Source organism: Lynx canadensis, chromosome D3, assembly GCF_007474595.2.
Source record: "Lynx canadensis isolate LIC74 chromosome D3, mLynCan4.pri.v2, whole genome shotgun sequence".
NCBI lineage: Eukaryota > Metazoa > Chordata > Mammalia > Carnivora > Felidae > Lynx > Lynx canadensis.
Genome location: NC_044314.2, coordinates 82423226 through 82439708, shown reverse-complemented (window position 1 = coordinate 82439708; position 16483 = coordinate 82423226).

Sequence of the window (16483 nt, the reverse complement as noted above, 5' to 3'; positions counted from 1 at the left end):
ATCATAAAAACTAAAGAAAAACACGTCAGGCTGATCTTACAGTGACCTCATCTCCATGCTCTTGGCGTTCTAGAATGCTCGCCGGAGACCGGGAGAAAGGGAAGGATGGCTATCTCCCAGCAGGAATCGAGCAGGACTCCTAGTGAGTGTTGAAACGTAAGAATGTCATTCATCACAAGTGTTTTGTCTTTGTTGCTGGTGAACGAAAGGAGGGAGGGCTCTCTGGCATAGAAAGAATGCCAGAAGACAGGCATGAATTTTGTCGGCAGGTGACCGGCGTTCAGACCCCAGTTCCGTCACGGTGGGCCCCGAGGCCAGTGGCCTGACCTCTCCAGGGCTCTGTTTCTCTACCTGCAAAACAGGGACCATCACGACTGGACAGGGTGGCAGCATAACCACCCGCGGAGAACGCCGGGCACACCCCAGGCTAACAGCCGCCACCGTCCACGCGGGTACACGCTTTCCCGCTCAGCGGGGCTTCTGTGTCCGATAACCACCACACTGCGACTTCCCTCTGGGCAACTGGGCTTGCTCCCACTGCCAGCCCACGTGGCTTAGGTGCTGTGCACTCCGCCCCCCCTCCCCCGTGGACCTGGCCATGCGACTCAGGATGACCAATCACAGCCCCCTCTTCCTGCCTTTGGGATTGGCTGGCTGAGACCATGTGACCCGATGAGAGCCAATCGGGCTGATGCATTGTAGACCGTCGCCGGATCTTTTAGCGGAAGGGCGTGTTCTCCTGGTGCGCTGCAGCTGAACACATGAGCCTCGAGTTGCCATCAGCCGCTTGGGAAAGCCAAGGCGGGGAGTTTGAACGTAGGGAAACAGAAAGAAAGCCCCCAGATGAAGCCATTCCACAATCCATCAACTTTTTCAGCTACGCCAGCCAATAAATTGCCTTTGGGGCTTAAGTCAGTTTCTGGTTTTCTGTCATTTGCCATGGAAAATCCCATGCGGTGCAAATTGCTGTTGCCTTTATTATTATTATTGGTGAGACTAGCCAATTTCCGTAGCTATTATATGAAACTTCTCCCTGAGCTGGTGCCCTTTGAGATCTGTTATTCCAAGATGATGTTATTCACCCCCAGCTTTGTGATTTGTGGCCCTCGTCACCAGTGTCACTGCTGCACCATGCGTGAGCACAAAGACTCTGGTCTGACACTGCGAAAGCGGGGGAGCAGGGACGGCACCCTGCCAGGCAAATCCCCCGAATGCCCAGTGCCCTAGCAGGACCCCTAGTGTGTGCCTAGTGGGGTGGTGAGCCCAGACATCCCCCAACACACTTTGGGGTAGGCACGGGGGCTGTTTATGCTCCTGGAACTTCAACGAGGCAACAAAAGGGCTAAGAAGCCCTTGACCCGTGTGCACTGCAAGGGCCCGGAACCTCATCCGGCCCACATTCCAGTTATCAGTCGCCACATAAATCATCCCAAAATAGTGGTGTGAAACGACAATCGTTTCATTTGGCTCACAGATTTCCCGGGTCAGGAATCCAGACAAGGTGCAGTGGGGATGACATCTCTGCTCCCCAATATCTGGGGCTTCGGCTTGGCAGACAAATGGCCACTGGTGACTTGAACAGCTGGAATCGCCTGGAAACATCTCGATCACATGTCTAGTGCTTGGGTTCGGGACTGGAATGCCCGGCTCAGCTGGGACTGTCAGCCAGAGCACCTGCATGTGGCCTCTCCGTGTCGCTCGGGTATCTCCCAGCATGGCAGTTGGGTTCCAGGAGGGAACAGCTAGGGAAGAGGCATTTCAGGAGAATGAGGAGCAAGCAGTGTGACCTTTTTGGACTTCCGTTAGTTACAAATGGGTCACCGAGGCCATCCAGATCCCCCCTCGGGGAGGATGTAGTGAGGTAAGGATGCAGAAGAGCATGGCGGACAAGGAATAGGACTACAGGCCTCTTTGGAAAATACCATTGACCGTGGCCCACAAGCGCTACCACCGACGGCCTCGGGTAGACGTTACACCCAGCGTTTCCCGAGAGTTGATTATGTGACAAGTGCTGCGCTCAGCAGTTTATACGTACGGTCGTATTTCATGCTTACCATTCCATGAGGGCAGCTACTGTCTTTATGCTCCTATAACAATGGAGGCAGCCGAGGCCCAGAGAGGGCAAGTGACTTGCCCAAAGTCACCCAGCCAGAACGTGGAGGAGCTGAGCTCAGACCAGGCGTGTATGAGTCCAGCTCTATTCTTTGTACGGTGCAGTTTTGCCTACAACTTCAGTTTGCCTCTTCTGCCCGCCCACCTGTGTCCCCACTCTGCTTGTTCTCAAGAAATTCTTCTGTTTTTCGAGAAAGATCCAGCTCTCTCTTTTTGCCTGATTTCATCCAGAGGCATAGAGGTCAAGAGCACCATCTCTACTCTCCCAGGTGGGGGGGGGGGGGGCCTACATCCCCATTTAAAAGATGGAAAAACCAAGACCTAGAGAGGGAAAACAACCTGTCAAGGTCACTCCCAAGGTCACCTGGCTCAAATTACCGATCAGTCCATGGATGGCACATCATCGTTGAACAGTACCTAGACTGGGCCTTCTTGGGTTATATGAGGGGAGGGTGCCTGCTGCCCCCCTTTGTCTCACCCTGGCCAGTCTTTCTACCCCTTGTCCCATTGGAAGATTCCCTCTGTCTCCAGTCAGGCTGCTCCCAGAGTTGTCAGGCACATAAATGATGGGCGTCCTCGGCCCCTGTTTCTTCCCATCTCCTCCCAATCTCCTTTTCCTCTAGCCCGCACTGGCCTCAGCCTCCCAAGTTATCTCGTCCCCTCCCCAGGGGGGATTATGGCACATTCAGAGAGTGTCCAGCACTGAGAAATGTTTACACTGGAGATTAGCATTTATCTCTATACTTTCAACCTCTCTTTCCATGCTCAGTGCTGCTGTCTGCATCAGGATGGCCCCCAGAGATGGGAGCCCGCCAGGCTGGGGCCATCTCCCTGGCATCTGGGTCCACTGAACCCCTTTTCCCACCATCTTGGGGGGCGGTGCTCCTATGCTGGTCTCATTCAACCCCTGAAAACCCTGGGGTTCCTTGAGTAAAGGCCAGAGCCTCCCTGAAAATACAGGTCTAGAAAGTGGGCTCTCACCAGACACCGAATCTGCGGGCACCATGATCTTGGACTTCCCGCCTCCACAACTGTGAGAAATAAATATTTGTTGTTTATAAGCAGCCCAGTTTATGGTATTTCGTTATAGCAGCCCACACAGACTAAGATGTCGTGATACGTAGTGAGAACTACCCACAGGCCAGGCACTGTGCCAAATGCATTTCCAAACGGTGTCTTTGCAAGCGTCCTGCTGGGGATACTATCATGTTGCCTCTATATAGAGGAAAACACAGAACCCAGTTGCCCAAGGCAACCTACCAAGTTGGTCGTAAGCTTGGCTTTAGAGGCTGGGCCCTCCCGTTATCTTCACCTGCCAGGCCTGTGGTCAGCTGAGAGCAGCTGTGTGCTAGGCTGGTGACTTCCACAGTGCAGTCTCTGAGGTGCTCGGGGAACTTGCTAGAAATTCACATTCCCGGGCCCCTCCCTGAGTCAGAAACGCCGGGGCCGGGGGCCGGCACTCGGTGTTTTAACAAGCTGCTTGGATGATTCTGCTGATTGGAAGCTTGGGAATCCCTGCTGTAGTCTTGGGAGACCCCAGACTCCTGGAAATCGGTGACCTCAGCGAGAGGTCACAAGGCTGTCCCGGCAATGCTCTGGGTGGGGTTAAGGCACAGAAGACAGAGAGAGGAAAGAAACAGTGAAGACAAGGGGGAGAAGAAAAGGAAGCTTCGGGAAGAAGGTATGAAGCTGTTTATTCCAGAAAGTTTCAGGGCTTTCTAGAAAGAGAATAAAGAAGGGCCAGCCAGCATTTTACTGAGCTCCTTCTGTGCACAAGCACAGAGGTGGGGCTGGATATGAAGCAGGGAACTGGATACAGTTGCTGCTGTAGGGGAAGTCCCAATCAAGTAAGGGACAAGGACTCCAATAACGGAGGTTGGGCAGAGGCCATCGCCACCTTACCGATGGAGGCTGGGCATGACCAAAATGATCAACGTAAAGGACCATTTGGGAAGATGCATCCTTCTAACCACAGCCCATGCCATGCATGCAAATGCCCTTGTAGAACCTGTGTCTCAAAGTGTATGTGTGACATCATGAAATGCAGACCACACAGTACAAATCCTTATATGGACTACTTCCTCCATTAACAAGAATATCGTGTTTGGGAGAAGAGAACAAAGCACCTATAGGTTCCCTTACGTTATCAATTAGTCTAGGGATTATGAGATGATTGGCCATTTATGTTTTTCAGTTTTGGAGCTCTCCAATATCTTTGCATGGAGTGTGTATGCCGTTAGAAATAAGATTTGTGAGGGGCGCCTGGGCGGCTCAGTCGGTCGGGAGTCCGACTTAGGTTCAGGTCATGATCTCACAGCTCGTGAGTTCGAGCCCCGCGTCGGGCTCTGTGCTGACAGCTCGGAGCCTGGAGCCTGCTTCGGATTCTGTGTCTCCCTCTCTCTCTGTCCCTAACCCACCCGCATTCTGTCTCTGTCTCTCTCAAAAATAAATAAACATTAAAAAAAAAAAAAAGAAATAAGATTTGTGAAAGCAGAATAAATATTTCTCAGTAACATGGATGGTAAGGAAAGCGTTTAAGCTGTCGGGCAATACAAAGAAGATTGTTTTAAAAGACAGTAATAATCACAACACAGCGTGCCCAGAATGGCCCCATGGCTTAGTGTTTACCTAAGCAGACAGTGCGAGACATGAAGGGGATCTGGCCACACCCCCGGGTCATCCCCTTCTCCTACACACATGTCGCCCACTGTCGACAGTTCCTGCTTTTTATCCTTAATGTTGCTATACTTGGCTTACGCAGGGGTCTCATCCCTTAAAGATTTACTTTTCCTGGGAAGCCAAGAAAGCCCGAAAAATTTGTTTCTACTCCTATTCACAGAAAAAAGGAGAAAAAAACCCACAACCTTAGGCTTACGTGATGAGGTAGAAATGGGAGGGTTGTGTCTGAGTCATCATCAGCTGGAATCAACGGGGGGCAAATCTTTTGTGTCCCTCGTTCTGATTTGAGGGTGGAGGGCATCGCAGAGACTCAAGAGCAACGTCCATTCATTTGGCTTCAACGGAGCAAAAAGTGTCTCGGGCAGGCTGTCACCAACACAGCCCACCCCCTTTTCTTTCTGTTGATGTCCCCAGTGTCCCAAGCTCCCCTGGTCACTCAGGGATTCCAAAGCTGGGGGAGCGGGGGAGAGACTCATGCTCTAACAGCCCCCACCCATCTGATGGGACCCAGCTGCCCAGGGGAGGGGAAGGCACATTAGATAAGACAGTCAAACAAAGGCTGGGCTTTGTATATTTGATTTGTCTGACCCAATTCCCAGGCCCCACAGGGATGGGTTCATAGCTGGGGGATGGGGTGAGGTAAAGGGCATGGTTTCCATCTTTCTTCCAAAGGCTGTCCCAGTCTTTCAGGAACATTGGCCCCCTCACTGGAACCACCCATCCATCTGGTTCCATAGGCCAATGGACCTGAGTGTGAATGCTGATCATGACTCTGTGTGACCCTGCATGTGGGGTCACCTCTCTGAGACTCAATTTCCTCACTACGTAAAATGGATCCAATAATCATGTCTTAAGGCATATAAAACCTTGCAGGCAAGATGTGGTTAACACTGTGTCTAGTGAATTCTTATCTTCCTCTATGCCCCCTTGCCTATGTGGGAGGGAAGTCGAGGTACTTGGAACTAAGCCAAGCTGACAATTCACTGTGTCCTGTGGCCTCTTCCCCTGATTGCCCAAAAGCATGTCAGGGGGTCAGATTTAGCTTGACCCATGCAGGAGTGAAGACCACTGCCCGGGTCCTGTGGGCTTCCTCCCTCAAAACTATCGGCTTCTGCCCAAGACTGTAAAGCAATACAACCGCATGGGTATGAGAGGGAGAAATTGCAAGAAAAACTCAAAAACATGAGAACATGAGTACGTTTTGTCAGACCTGAAATTCAACCAAAGGAACTCCGAAAACACAAATATCTTTCATTGTGAGGAAGGCCTTTTCATGGAGTATAACATGACCCTTGTTCTTACAAAATTAGCTCACAATGGCTTTGAAGTTAAGTTTTACTTTGATATTTAAACATTGTTAGCAAGCTCCTACAGGGACAAATGGTATTCAGAGCAAGTAGGTGTATCATTTGTATCATTTGTACCAAAAGAGGTTAACAAACATTGAACGCACGAAAGAACTAGAAACCTATGAACATTTGAACGCCAAGGTCCGAATCTCAGAAACTTAAAAGTTACGTAAACGCAGTATTATAATCGTTTTCTCTTTAAAAAATTGTATTCACGACACTTATCATATATAAGTGTCATATATATATATATATATATATATATATATATATATATATTTTAGTCCCCCTCCTTCCTAGAATGCCAAGTGTGAGGGGAACAGATTCCTGGTCTGTTTCATTCACCTCTCTATCCCCAGCACCTTGGACAGCGCTTGGCACAATGCAGTTACTCAATAAATATTGGTTGTATGAAAACTAAGTTATCTGCTTCTGAACCCCTTTCGTCTAGCGATGTGTTGCCCTCCTATATTTCTGCCAACCCACAGATTGAAGAGGTGTGGTGTAGCGGTTCATCTTTGAGCCTTGGGAATCAGGGATCCTACCACATACCAGCGGTGTGACTTGAGGTCATTGACGTCACCTCTCCGAGCTTCAGGTTTTTCCAGCTTATTTTGAAATATATGATCCCTTCTAAAGAGCATAACAAATATATATGAGCACCTTACAGAGCAATGAGAAAAGGAACACCGGGGAAACAGCATTAGCAATAATAACAAAAATAATAATTAGCATTTAGGTCCCAGTGCCCCTCCTTCATTGCATCCTTCTTCCTCCCCACCTCCACTGAAAAGTAACCTCTACCCGACTATTCTGGGGGGAAGGGAATTGTTATCTTGCTTTTATTTACTGTTTTGTCATACCTCTGCATCTCTAAACAACACATTGTCTGTGTTTTTACCAATGTTTGCATTTTATAGGTATAGACATGAGCTGTTTATGATTCTCTGTGAGTTGTTTTAGATCAAAATTATGTCTTTCGGAGTCGTCCATTTTGAAGTATGCAGCTGAAACTTATCTATTTGTCACTGTTGATTGGCCTTCCGGAATGTGGGTGTACCACACTTTACTTACCCATTCGGCTTATGAGGGACCTTGGGGTTGACTCTAGCTCATCGCCTCACACACAACGCTCCTGTGAGCACTGTCACATGTGTCTCCCAGAACACAGCTACAGGATTGTGTCCAAGGCATGGCCAAACATGGAATGGCTGGTCCACAGGGTGTGTCCATCATCAACTCCAGGAGGTAAGGCTACACTGTTTTCCAAAGTGGATTGTACTGGTTTATACTCCCATCAACACTGGAGGAGCCATGCTTGTTGCCATGCGTTCTCATTTTAACATGTCTAATTGGAACTATAGTTACCCATAAATTGGGTGCATTGCCTCCTGCCTCAAAACTTTCCTATAATAATTCCATGCCATAGTATCTATCAAGGCTTATTTATAGTCAGTCTGTCTTGGGCCAAAGATACTTTTTCAGGGGCAGCAAGGGAAGCCTTCACGGTTGGCCCACGCTGCCTAAATGTCGGAGAACTGTCCGTAGAGTCAATTAGGAACAGTGCACCCAGCCAGGCCCTCCATAGATGTTGACTGAATCAATGAGGGAGGACTGAACGGACAGAGGTTCAACTGGAGGACCCATAGGTAGCACTAGGTAACATTTCTCAAGCGCTTAACTTAGTATAAGCTTTATAAATATTGCCTCATTGATCCTTTTGAAGCCCTACAAGGCAGGTACCACCATGATACCTATTTGGCAGATGAGGAAACCAAGACAGAAACGATGTAACTCATCCAGGGCCATGTGGCAAGTAGGGTTACTCTCGAACACATTGCACCACCTTTCTCCCCATCAGAACAGAAGACTGACTCTCAGGCCAAGACAAAAATGGAGAGTTGTGAACTCAAAATACCATGTAGGCCATCACCGGGAAATGGCTCCTTTGACCACTCCGTTCGCTGAGTGTCCACCCCATTGCGTGGGTGAGATGCGCCACGCATCAGCTGGTGTCCTTGCAGGAACCAATGCAAACCCAAGAGCTAACTGAAGGGAGCTGGGAAGAGGGGTGGGCAGGGTTAAGGGAAGCAACAGGGAGGTGATGCACCCTGGGGACCGTCACTAGCCCCAGCCTGCGGGGCACGAAGGGAGGCACTGCAAACTGCAGCACCAGGGAGGGAAGACAAGGACCAAACACCCCCTCCCTTCTCACCCTCCAGGCTCCTGGTGACTGACTCCCCTTGGGCAAATTTAACCAGAAGCCAGAGGGTGAGTGAGCCCAGCTTACCCAGGACTGTAGCCGTCAAACAACCTTTGGGAGCACACAGCAGGGTGGGGAAGAGTCAGGAATGGGTCCGGCGACCCACCTGACATCCATGCCCCTCTCCTTTCCCATGAGCCTCCCCTCACACACGCCCCTCGCCAATTGGGGTACGACACTAGAGTTTAGAGACGTTCATCGTAATACCACCTGGCAAGCCGATGGCTTCACCGATGTTCGCACAAACAGCAATCTGCTCTGGCATTGAGAAGCAAATGCCCTGTTAGACCTGACTGAGAGATAGTCCACTGGTCACCAAATTGGCACCGTCCGAGGGATTTTCACGAGTCAGTCTGACTTTGGAAAGTCCCCACCACATTAGAAGAGACTCTGCCGCGTGGGTCCTCCGCGGGGAGAAAGGTTGGCAGAAAGGGAGGGATGGATTCGCAGGGGTTATTCTGGAATAGTCCGAGATGACACAACACATTCAGTCGCATCCCAAGGAAGATGGGAGGATGAACGCCGGAGCAAATGCACCTCAAGGTCTCACAGCCAACCGGAAACAGGAACAAACCATCTGTGGCTGCCCAGTTGGGGAACGAGCTTATGGAAGAGGCCGCCCCATGAAGCAAACGTCAAGGTTGGCCTGCAGCTGACACACACCATGCTCGGTGTGACTGTGGTGCAGCTCATTCTGAGGAATGTGGTGGGGGAGCACTGCCCCATCAGAGTCGAAGCCTTGGCCCTGCCACTTGCTATGGTGATGCCGTGACACCCGCAGATGCAGCGGGGGGTGGGGGGGGTGGGGATGGGGTCGGGGGGGAGGTGTTGTCTGCAAAAAATCTGCAGCTGTCTTCCCTCCAGGGATGCCATCACTTGCCAAGACCTGCATGGCATATTGGCCACACTTTTCTGGGAGGGGCCCACGTCCACCGGCCGATGGGGGCAGGAGTGCAAAGGCCTGGCCATCTTGGCCGTCCTTGAGACAACTTTAAAGGGTCATTCTAGGGGCGCCTGGGTGGCTCAGTCGGTTGAGCGTCCGACTTCAGCTCAGGTCATGATCTTCCGGTTCATGAGTTCGAGCCTCACGTCGGGCTCTGTGCCGGCAGCTCAGAGCCTGGAGCCTGTTTCAGATTCTGTGTCTCCCTCTCTCTCTGTCCCTCCCCCCACTTTTCCTCTCTCTCTCTCTCTCTCTCTCTCAAAAATAAATAAAACATTAAAAAAATTAAATAATGAAGGGTCATTCTAGTTCCAGAGCTTTCCACGCCATCAACAAAAATTCGAAGCCTCAGTCACAGCTCAGCCTTTCCCTCCGTCCACCCCTGCATTCATCCCCTCCCTTCCGTGGGAGCCAATTAAGAGTACCCCCTAATAAACCCCTGCACGCTCAACTCCATGTCAGAGCCTGGTTCCCAGGGAGTTCTGAACAGTGACGTTTGCCAACGGTGTTGACCTCGGACAGCTTAATCTCTTTAGGCCTCGGTTTCTTTTCTGACAAATGGGGTCTCATCAGTTGGTCGTGGACACTGAATAAGACAACGTGGGGAAAATGTGTGGTGCAGTGTTTAGCGTGCAGAAAGCACTCCATAACTGTCACCTGTTACTGCCTGAAGTCGTTTTCCACCCCTGAACATAATGTCATGTTAGGAGGGGCTCTGTTGAATGATGGTCGTTTCTCGGAGCTCTAATTATATCTGCACATTGCTCAAACCTACGTGTGGTGGCGATGTCCCATGTACCCTGGGCCCACCCCCCTGCCTCTGAGTCTGGGAGGGGGCCTGCGTGGATTGCCCCAGTGGGCCCCAACGCTCACCAGCTTCCAGTTGGGTTCAGCCAGTGGTCACGGTGTTAACCCCGGGATATTTCGCCTTGGGTTGGACGTGACCTCAACCAAGAATCACAGCTTCTCTCGAAGCAGCTGACTCCACAGGGGTGTCTCCTTCTGAGTTCCAGTAACTGCTACTTCCCCCTTAAATCTAGGAACCTTCCCCCCAGTTCACTACTGCTATTCACAAAACACTCCCTAACCCTTAGGTATCCCTCCATCCTGCCCACACCTCTACAGTCTCCTTCTTTAACTTCCCTCTAATCACGCCCATGTTGCCAGCCAATGTATCGGACAGCTTCAGGAGCCGAAATCCACTCAGTCTTTAAAAGTGACAGCAAAGATGGGCCCCAGATCCCTGGGGGCCCGAAAAAGAAAAGCGAGTTCCTGGCAAGATTGGACCCCCGATGGTTCACTTCACACTGAGACCCTAATGAGCTACCCACATTCTGCTTCTTTCAAAGGCGTTTCCTAGGGGTGCTGGGGGAACAGGGGTGATCCCGTTCTTGGCTTTCTCCACCAAGCACTGCGCAGAATTTAGAAGTTGAAACCCAGTCAACATAAATTGTAGCTCCAATTATTTTTATAGGGCCAGCTGTTCTTTCCCCATAAATGAGGATTGGGGAGGAAGAGGGTAATGCTGAAGCCAAAGTTATTCATTTCTTGCTGGTGGAATGTTAGGCAGTATAACCCTTGGGTTGGAAAAGCATTTTGTGGTAGTGCAGCCTTCCTGCATAATACCACTTACCGCTGCACTTGACCGACACCCAGGAGAGGCCAGGGCCCCGGAATGGCCAAGTAGGAGAGGCAAATCCTCAGCCTGTTTGTTCCGAAGCATGACATTTACTAATCCCAGCGGAAGAGGAGCCAGCCTAATCCACCCCTGAAAGGGTCCAAATCAACCCACTCTTTTCCCCTTGGGAAAAACCTGTCCCTTATCCAAGTTCCAACTTCCTTCCTGCAAAGCGCGAAGCTGAGATGGAAACAGTCAGCCCTGTTTATTTTGCCTGTAATATATCCCCGGCCGGAGGAATGCGCACAGGACACGAGGCTGTGTTCCAAACGCAGCCGCTCTGAGATCTGGATGTGGGGTCTGAGAATGTGGCTTCCTTCACTCCGTGAAAGCTGACGGCACCCGGAAAGTTTGGGGTGTCCGTTCCCTCGCCTTGCAAGGCACCTTCCAAAGGCTAATCAGCCCCCAGTGCCATTCTACCAGCCTCTCGCTATGTCCGTCTCAGGAAAACAAAACAAAAACCCGTAATAATCGGGAGGAGTGATAGTGGTAAGAAGGTTATTAGTAAGGGTAAAGGTTCAGGCACTAAAGCAAAGGCCAAAATAAATGGGGCTTTAAAAAGATATGTTTATTTCTCCCCTCTGTCATAGCCTGAGCATAAGTGACGAAGGGCTGTTGGGGTTTGCGCTGGGTTTGTCTGCATCGTGAACATAAGGTTTCCCCACCGTGGCCTGAGAAGATGGGGAAAGGGGGAAGGGGATCAGAGGAAGTGGAGAACAGGGCCCAGCTCTTTGATGGCATGACCAGGAAATTGTACCTGGGATTCGTCCTCTCATCCCATTGGCCAGAATTCGCTCACGTGGCTGTAAGCGGCTGCAAGGGAGCCTGGGAAATGTAGTTTTTCACTGGGTGACCATGTCCCCGGGCTGCAACTTGGGATTCTAGAAATAATGCTTTGCCCGCGGAGCAATCTAACACAGTCGCTGAAAGAATAGATTTCGAAGTCAGGCAGTGCAGGGGTTTGATTCCCAGCTCCCCACATATCTTCCTGGGGTCGACGGATACCAAGACAGAAATAGCTTCAGGGAGCTACGTGGCCAGAAGAGAGAATGTGTGGATCAGGGGAGGATATCGAGAGATGGGGTAGAGCCTGCCCACAGGTGGGTGCCTGTCTGGAGTCCTGTGGGCACTGGGGAGCCATCGGAAGTGTTGGAGCAGAAGAGTAATGTAATCAAGGCATAATTGGAAAGGGGTGGTTCTGATGAACGTTTCCTGGATTGGGTGGCGGCCCATGAGAGAGCCTTGTGACTCCTCCTGACAGCTTTGTGGACACCGAGCAAACAGCTTAGGCTCACAGCTGGCCAGGAGTGCCCCCCCACGGTATAGGGCAGGGTCAGCTTTCCTGGTCAAGGGCCAGAGAGTCAATATTTGAAGTATTGCACGCTTCAACTCTGCCATTGTAGTGTGACACAACCACAGACAATACGCGAACAAATGAACACAGCCATGTTCCAATAAAACTTTATTTACTAAAATAGGCAGAAGGCTGCATTTGGCCCACAGGCTGTGGTTCACCAATTTCTGGGACAGAGGATTCTTTAAATATCACCGCCTTGTGCTGTAAAGCGAAACCTCTAGTCAATAAAATGCTTGAGGACGTGTCCTACTGTCTTCCATACCGCTGTGCCTGCCCCGTTACTGGGGGGCAGGGTCACAGCTTGAGGGGCCTGAAGGTTACACTATTCAGGGGGTTCATTTAAGGAAAATACAACAAAAGTACAGTGGACAAGCAAATATGAAAGAGACATCTATTTAGCCTGAGACAAGAGATCGCAAGAAATTTTCAAAAGCTGTTAAGTATCAGAAATGGCACAAAATCCATTACGAAGGCGTAATACTTTTTATTAACGAACTGCCTAACACCCTGCATAATATTTTCCCTACATTTGGGGGGGGGGGTAGTGCATAGTCCATCTGTTTATGTAAACAGTTAATTTTTAAAATACCATTCACGCTAGACAGTTCAATCTTGCCTCCCGCAAGGTTTTTCCTCCGCTCTCCACATATTTCTGGGGCCAGGTGGCTTCAGACAGGTTCATGCCACAGCCTGGGTAGTAGGCATATTCCTAGAAGCCGCTAAGAAAGCCTAGCAATAACCATACACAGAATAACTGCAAACCGCAGAAAAATATACCACTAAATCCAAACTAAACACATTACCAACTCAACTTCCCTTCAGATGAGTCCCAAAAATGCCTGAGGCCACAACCACAGTACAGAAAGCATAAGAGAGAGGAGGAGGGGCACCTGGGTGGCTCAGTCGGTGAAGCGTCCGACTTCGGCTCAGGTCATGATCTCGCGGTTCGAGCCCCCTCCCCGCCCCCAACGTGGGGCTCTGTGCTGACAGCTCAGAGCCTGGAGCCTCCTTGGGATTCTGTGTCTCCCTCTCTCTCTGCTCCTCTCGCGCTCTGTCTCTCTCTCTCACACACAAATAAAGCTGAAAAAAAAATTTAATTTTTTTTTTAAAAAAGAGGAGGAATCTGGAATAGAAAGAGAAAGGGGTTTTAACCCTTCCTTTTGTGCATCTGATGGAACTTCTCTCAAAAATAAAGCTAAAAAAAATTTAAAAATTAAAAAAAAAAGAGGAGGAATCTGGACTAGAAAGAGAAAGGGGTTTTAAGCCTTCCTTTTTGTGCATCTGATGGAACTTACAGCCACGTGTATATTTGCGCTAAAACACCGGCTCAGGAGTCGGCGACTCCCAGATGCCTTTGCGACAGCTGTGTGCTCCACCCCCGGAAGGGCAGGTATTTTCCACGATAGACCCCGTTTCCCCAAAGAAACCACGTCTGAGCAGCCCACACTTTGTAACAAAACCGGGGTTCTGCAAAGCAGCTGATTCTGCTGTGGCTACCAGTAGTCCCTGCGGGAAATAGATGTGTATCTATGTTTGAAGTCAAGAAAACAACCCATTCTTTCCGCTTTGACTTCCGCGTTGCCACACCTCGCTGCAAGGCTGGCTGGGAAATGTAATCTTTAGTCTAACTGGTCAAGTGTCTAGCTAAAATTTGGAGGCGTGCAGGAAGGGAAGGGGGGGTATTGAGAAATAGGTAACGGTCTCTGCCAGGGGAGTCAAATGGGGGTGTCTTTTGTATGTACTCATCAGCCCCACCAACCAATAATTCGGAGCTCGCTCTCCCCGCTCCCCAGGCATGGTCTTGTGATTCATTTGTTTAATACATTTTTGAGTGCCTGCCACATCCCAGATGCTATTTTGCAGCAAAGTCCTCGCTCTTGCTGAGGGTGTGTCTAATGGGAGGACTGTAAGGATAAACAAAGACATGAATAAGGATTTCAAAGAAGGATGAGTGCTGTTAGCATAATATAACAAGGTGTCGATGTAGGAATGATTGTCACAGGGAGGATATTAGACTCTGCAGTCCCGGAAGGCCTCCCTGAGGAGGGGACATTTAAGGAGAGACCTGTACCCTATAAAAGAGCCAGCTGGGGCGCCTGGGTGACTCAGTCGGTTAAGCATCCTACTCTTGATTTCCGCTCAGGTCACGACTTCACAGTTTGTGGGTTCGAGCCCCGCATCAGGCTGCACGCTGACAGTGAGGAACCTGCTTGGGATTCTCTCTTTCCCTCTCTCTCTCTGCCCTTCCCCCAACTCACCTTTCTCCCCACCACCCTGTCTCTTTTTCTCAAAAATAAACTTAAAAATTTTTTTTCAGGGGCGCCTGGGTGGCACAGTCGGTTAAGTGTCCCACTCTTGGTATCAGTTCAGGTCATGATCTCACAGTTCGTGAGTTTGAGCCCTGCATCAGGCTGTGCGCTGATGACACGGAGCCTACCTGGGATTCTGTCTCTCCTCTCTGCCCCTCCCCCGCTTGCGTGCACGCCTGTGCACATGCGTGTACTCTCTCTCTCCCCCTCAAAATAAATAAACTTCAAAAAAAATTTTTTTTATTTTATAAAAGAGCCAGTCATGTGAAGATATGGGAGCAGAGGGTTCTAGGCAGAGGAAACAGCTAGAGCTACAGGTCAGACGTGGGAATGAACAGAGATTGGTCAAGGAACAGAACGAAGGCCATGGTGGCTGGAGTGAGCACAGGGAAGAAGTATGAGAGGGGAGGCTGAAGGTGGCCAAGGACAGGTCACAGGGAGCCTGGAAGGGCATCGTAAAGAGCTTTCTATGACTCTGATCCTTAAAGTAGAGCCTGGCTTAGCTGACTTTGCAGAAGTTGCTATGACCCAGAAAAAGAAGGGGCTAAGTAAGATGTATTGGGTTATGAATTCCCGATTGGGTTTCACCAAGATGTCTGTCCACTTTGTAGAGTGTTCTATCCCCTGAGAAAACATTTCCAGCCTGTCTTGTCAGACCTTTCCCATCAGAGCTCTCAGAAGAAATGGGGGCAGCTGGCGGGATCCCCCCTTGACAAATCAACATGGCACACCGCAGAAAGGTTAAGTGGCTATCCCAGGGTCACCACTAACAAGAGGTAGAAGAAGGACTGGAAACTTCTCTTCAACTTCGAGGTAGTCTATCTCCTATCTGCTCCCCAAAGAAATCAAGCGTGAAGAGAAGCAAACAAAAATAATGACTTTGCTTGGACAAGATGTGTACATTTTCTCATAGAAATGCATACACACACACACACACACACATACAGATGATAGATAGATAGATAGATAGATGAATGGATGGATGGGCAGGTGGGTGGTTGGATGGATAGATGGATAGATAGATAGATAGATAGATAGATGGATGGATAGATGGATGGATGGGCAGGTGGGTGGATGGGTGGATAGATAGATACATAGATAGATAGACAGATAGATAGATAGATAGATGATAGATAAATATGGACAGACACAGACATATTACAAAAGTGTTTGTTTTTAAATTTTCTTTTTAATGTTCATTTATCTTCGAGAGAGAGCGAGAAACAGAGTGCAGAGAGACAGGGAGGAGCAAAGAGAGAAGGAGAGAATCCGAAGCAGGCTCCAGGCTCTGAGCTGTCAGCACAGAGCACGACGCGGGGCTGGAACCATGAGATCATGATCTGAGCCCAAGTCGGATGCTTAACTGACTAAGCCACCCAGGCGTCCCAAGGTTTTTGTGATTCCACTTTCCTGAGAGAGAACACAGACCGATAACACCACTGTTGCTATAGCCCTGAGGTTTTATACCCTGTCCAAATCTTGTAAATAGTTTATATATTAAACTTGCTTTAAGTACTTGTTTGAGCGTGCCATGTCTTTCCTACTGGGACCTGACTGATGCAAACTGTCGGGGGGGGGGGGGGGGAGGGGATCACACCAAAATATCATGTGTGATTCTCTGTGTGGTAGTGAATGTACAAGGGATTCAAATACACACACACACACACACACACACACACACAGTGTGTTGTATAAAAATAAATGTCAGTGACAGCAATTTGATTACTTGTGAAAGAAACTGCTTTTGTCTCCCACTATCTGTCCTCCCCTTCTTTCTTTAGTAAGGGATTCCCCCA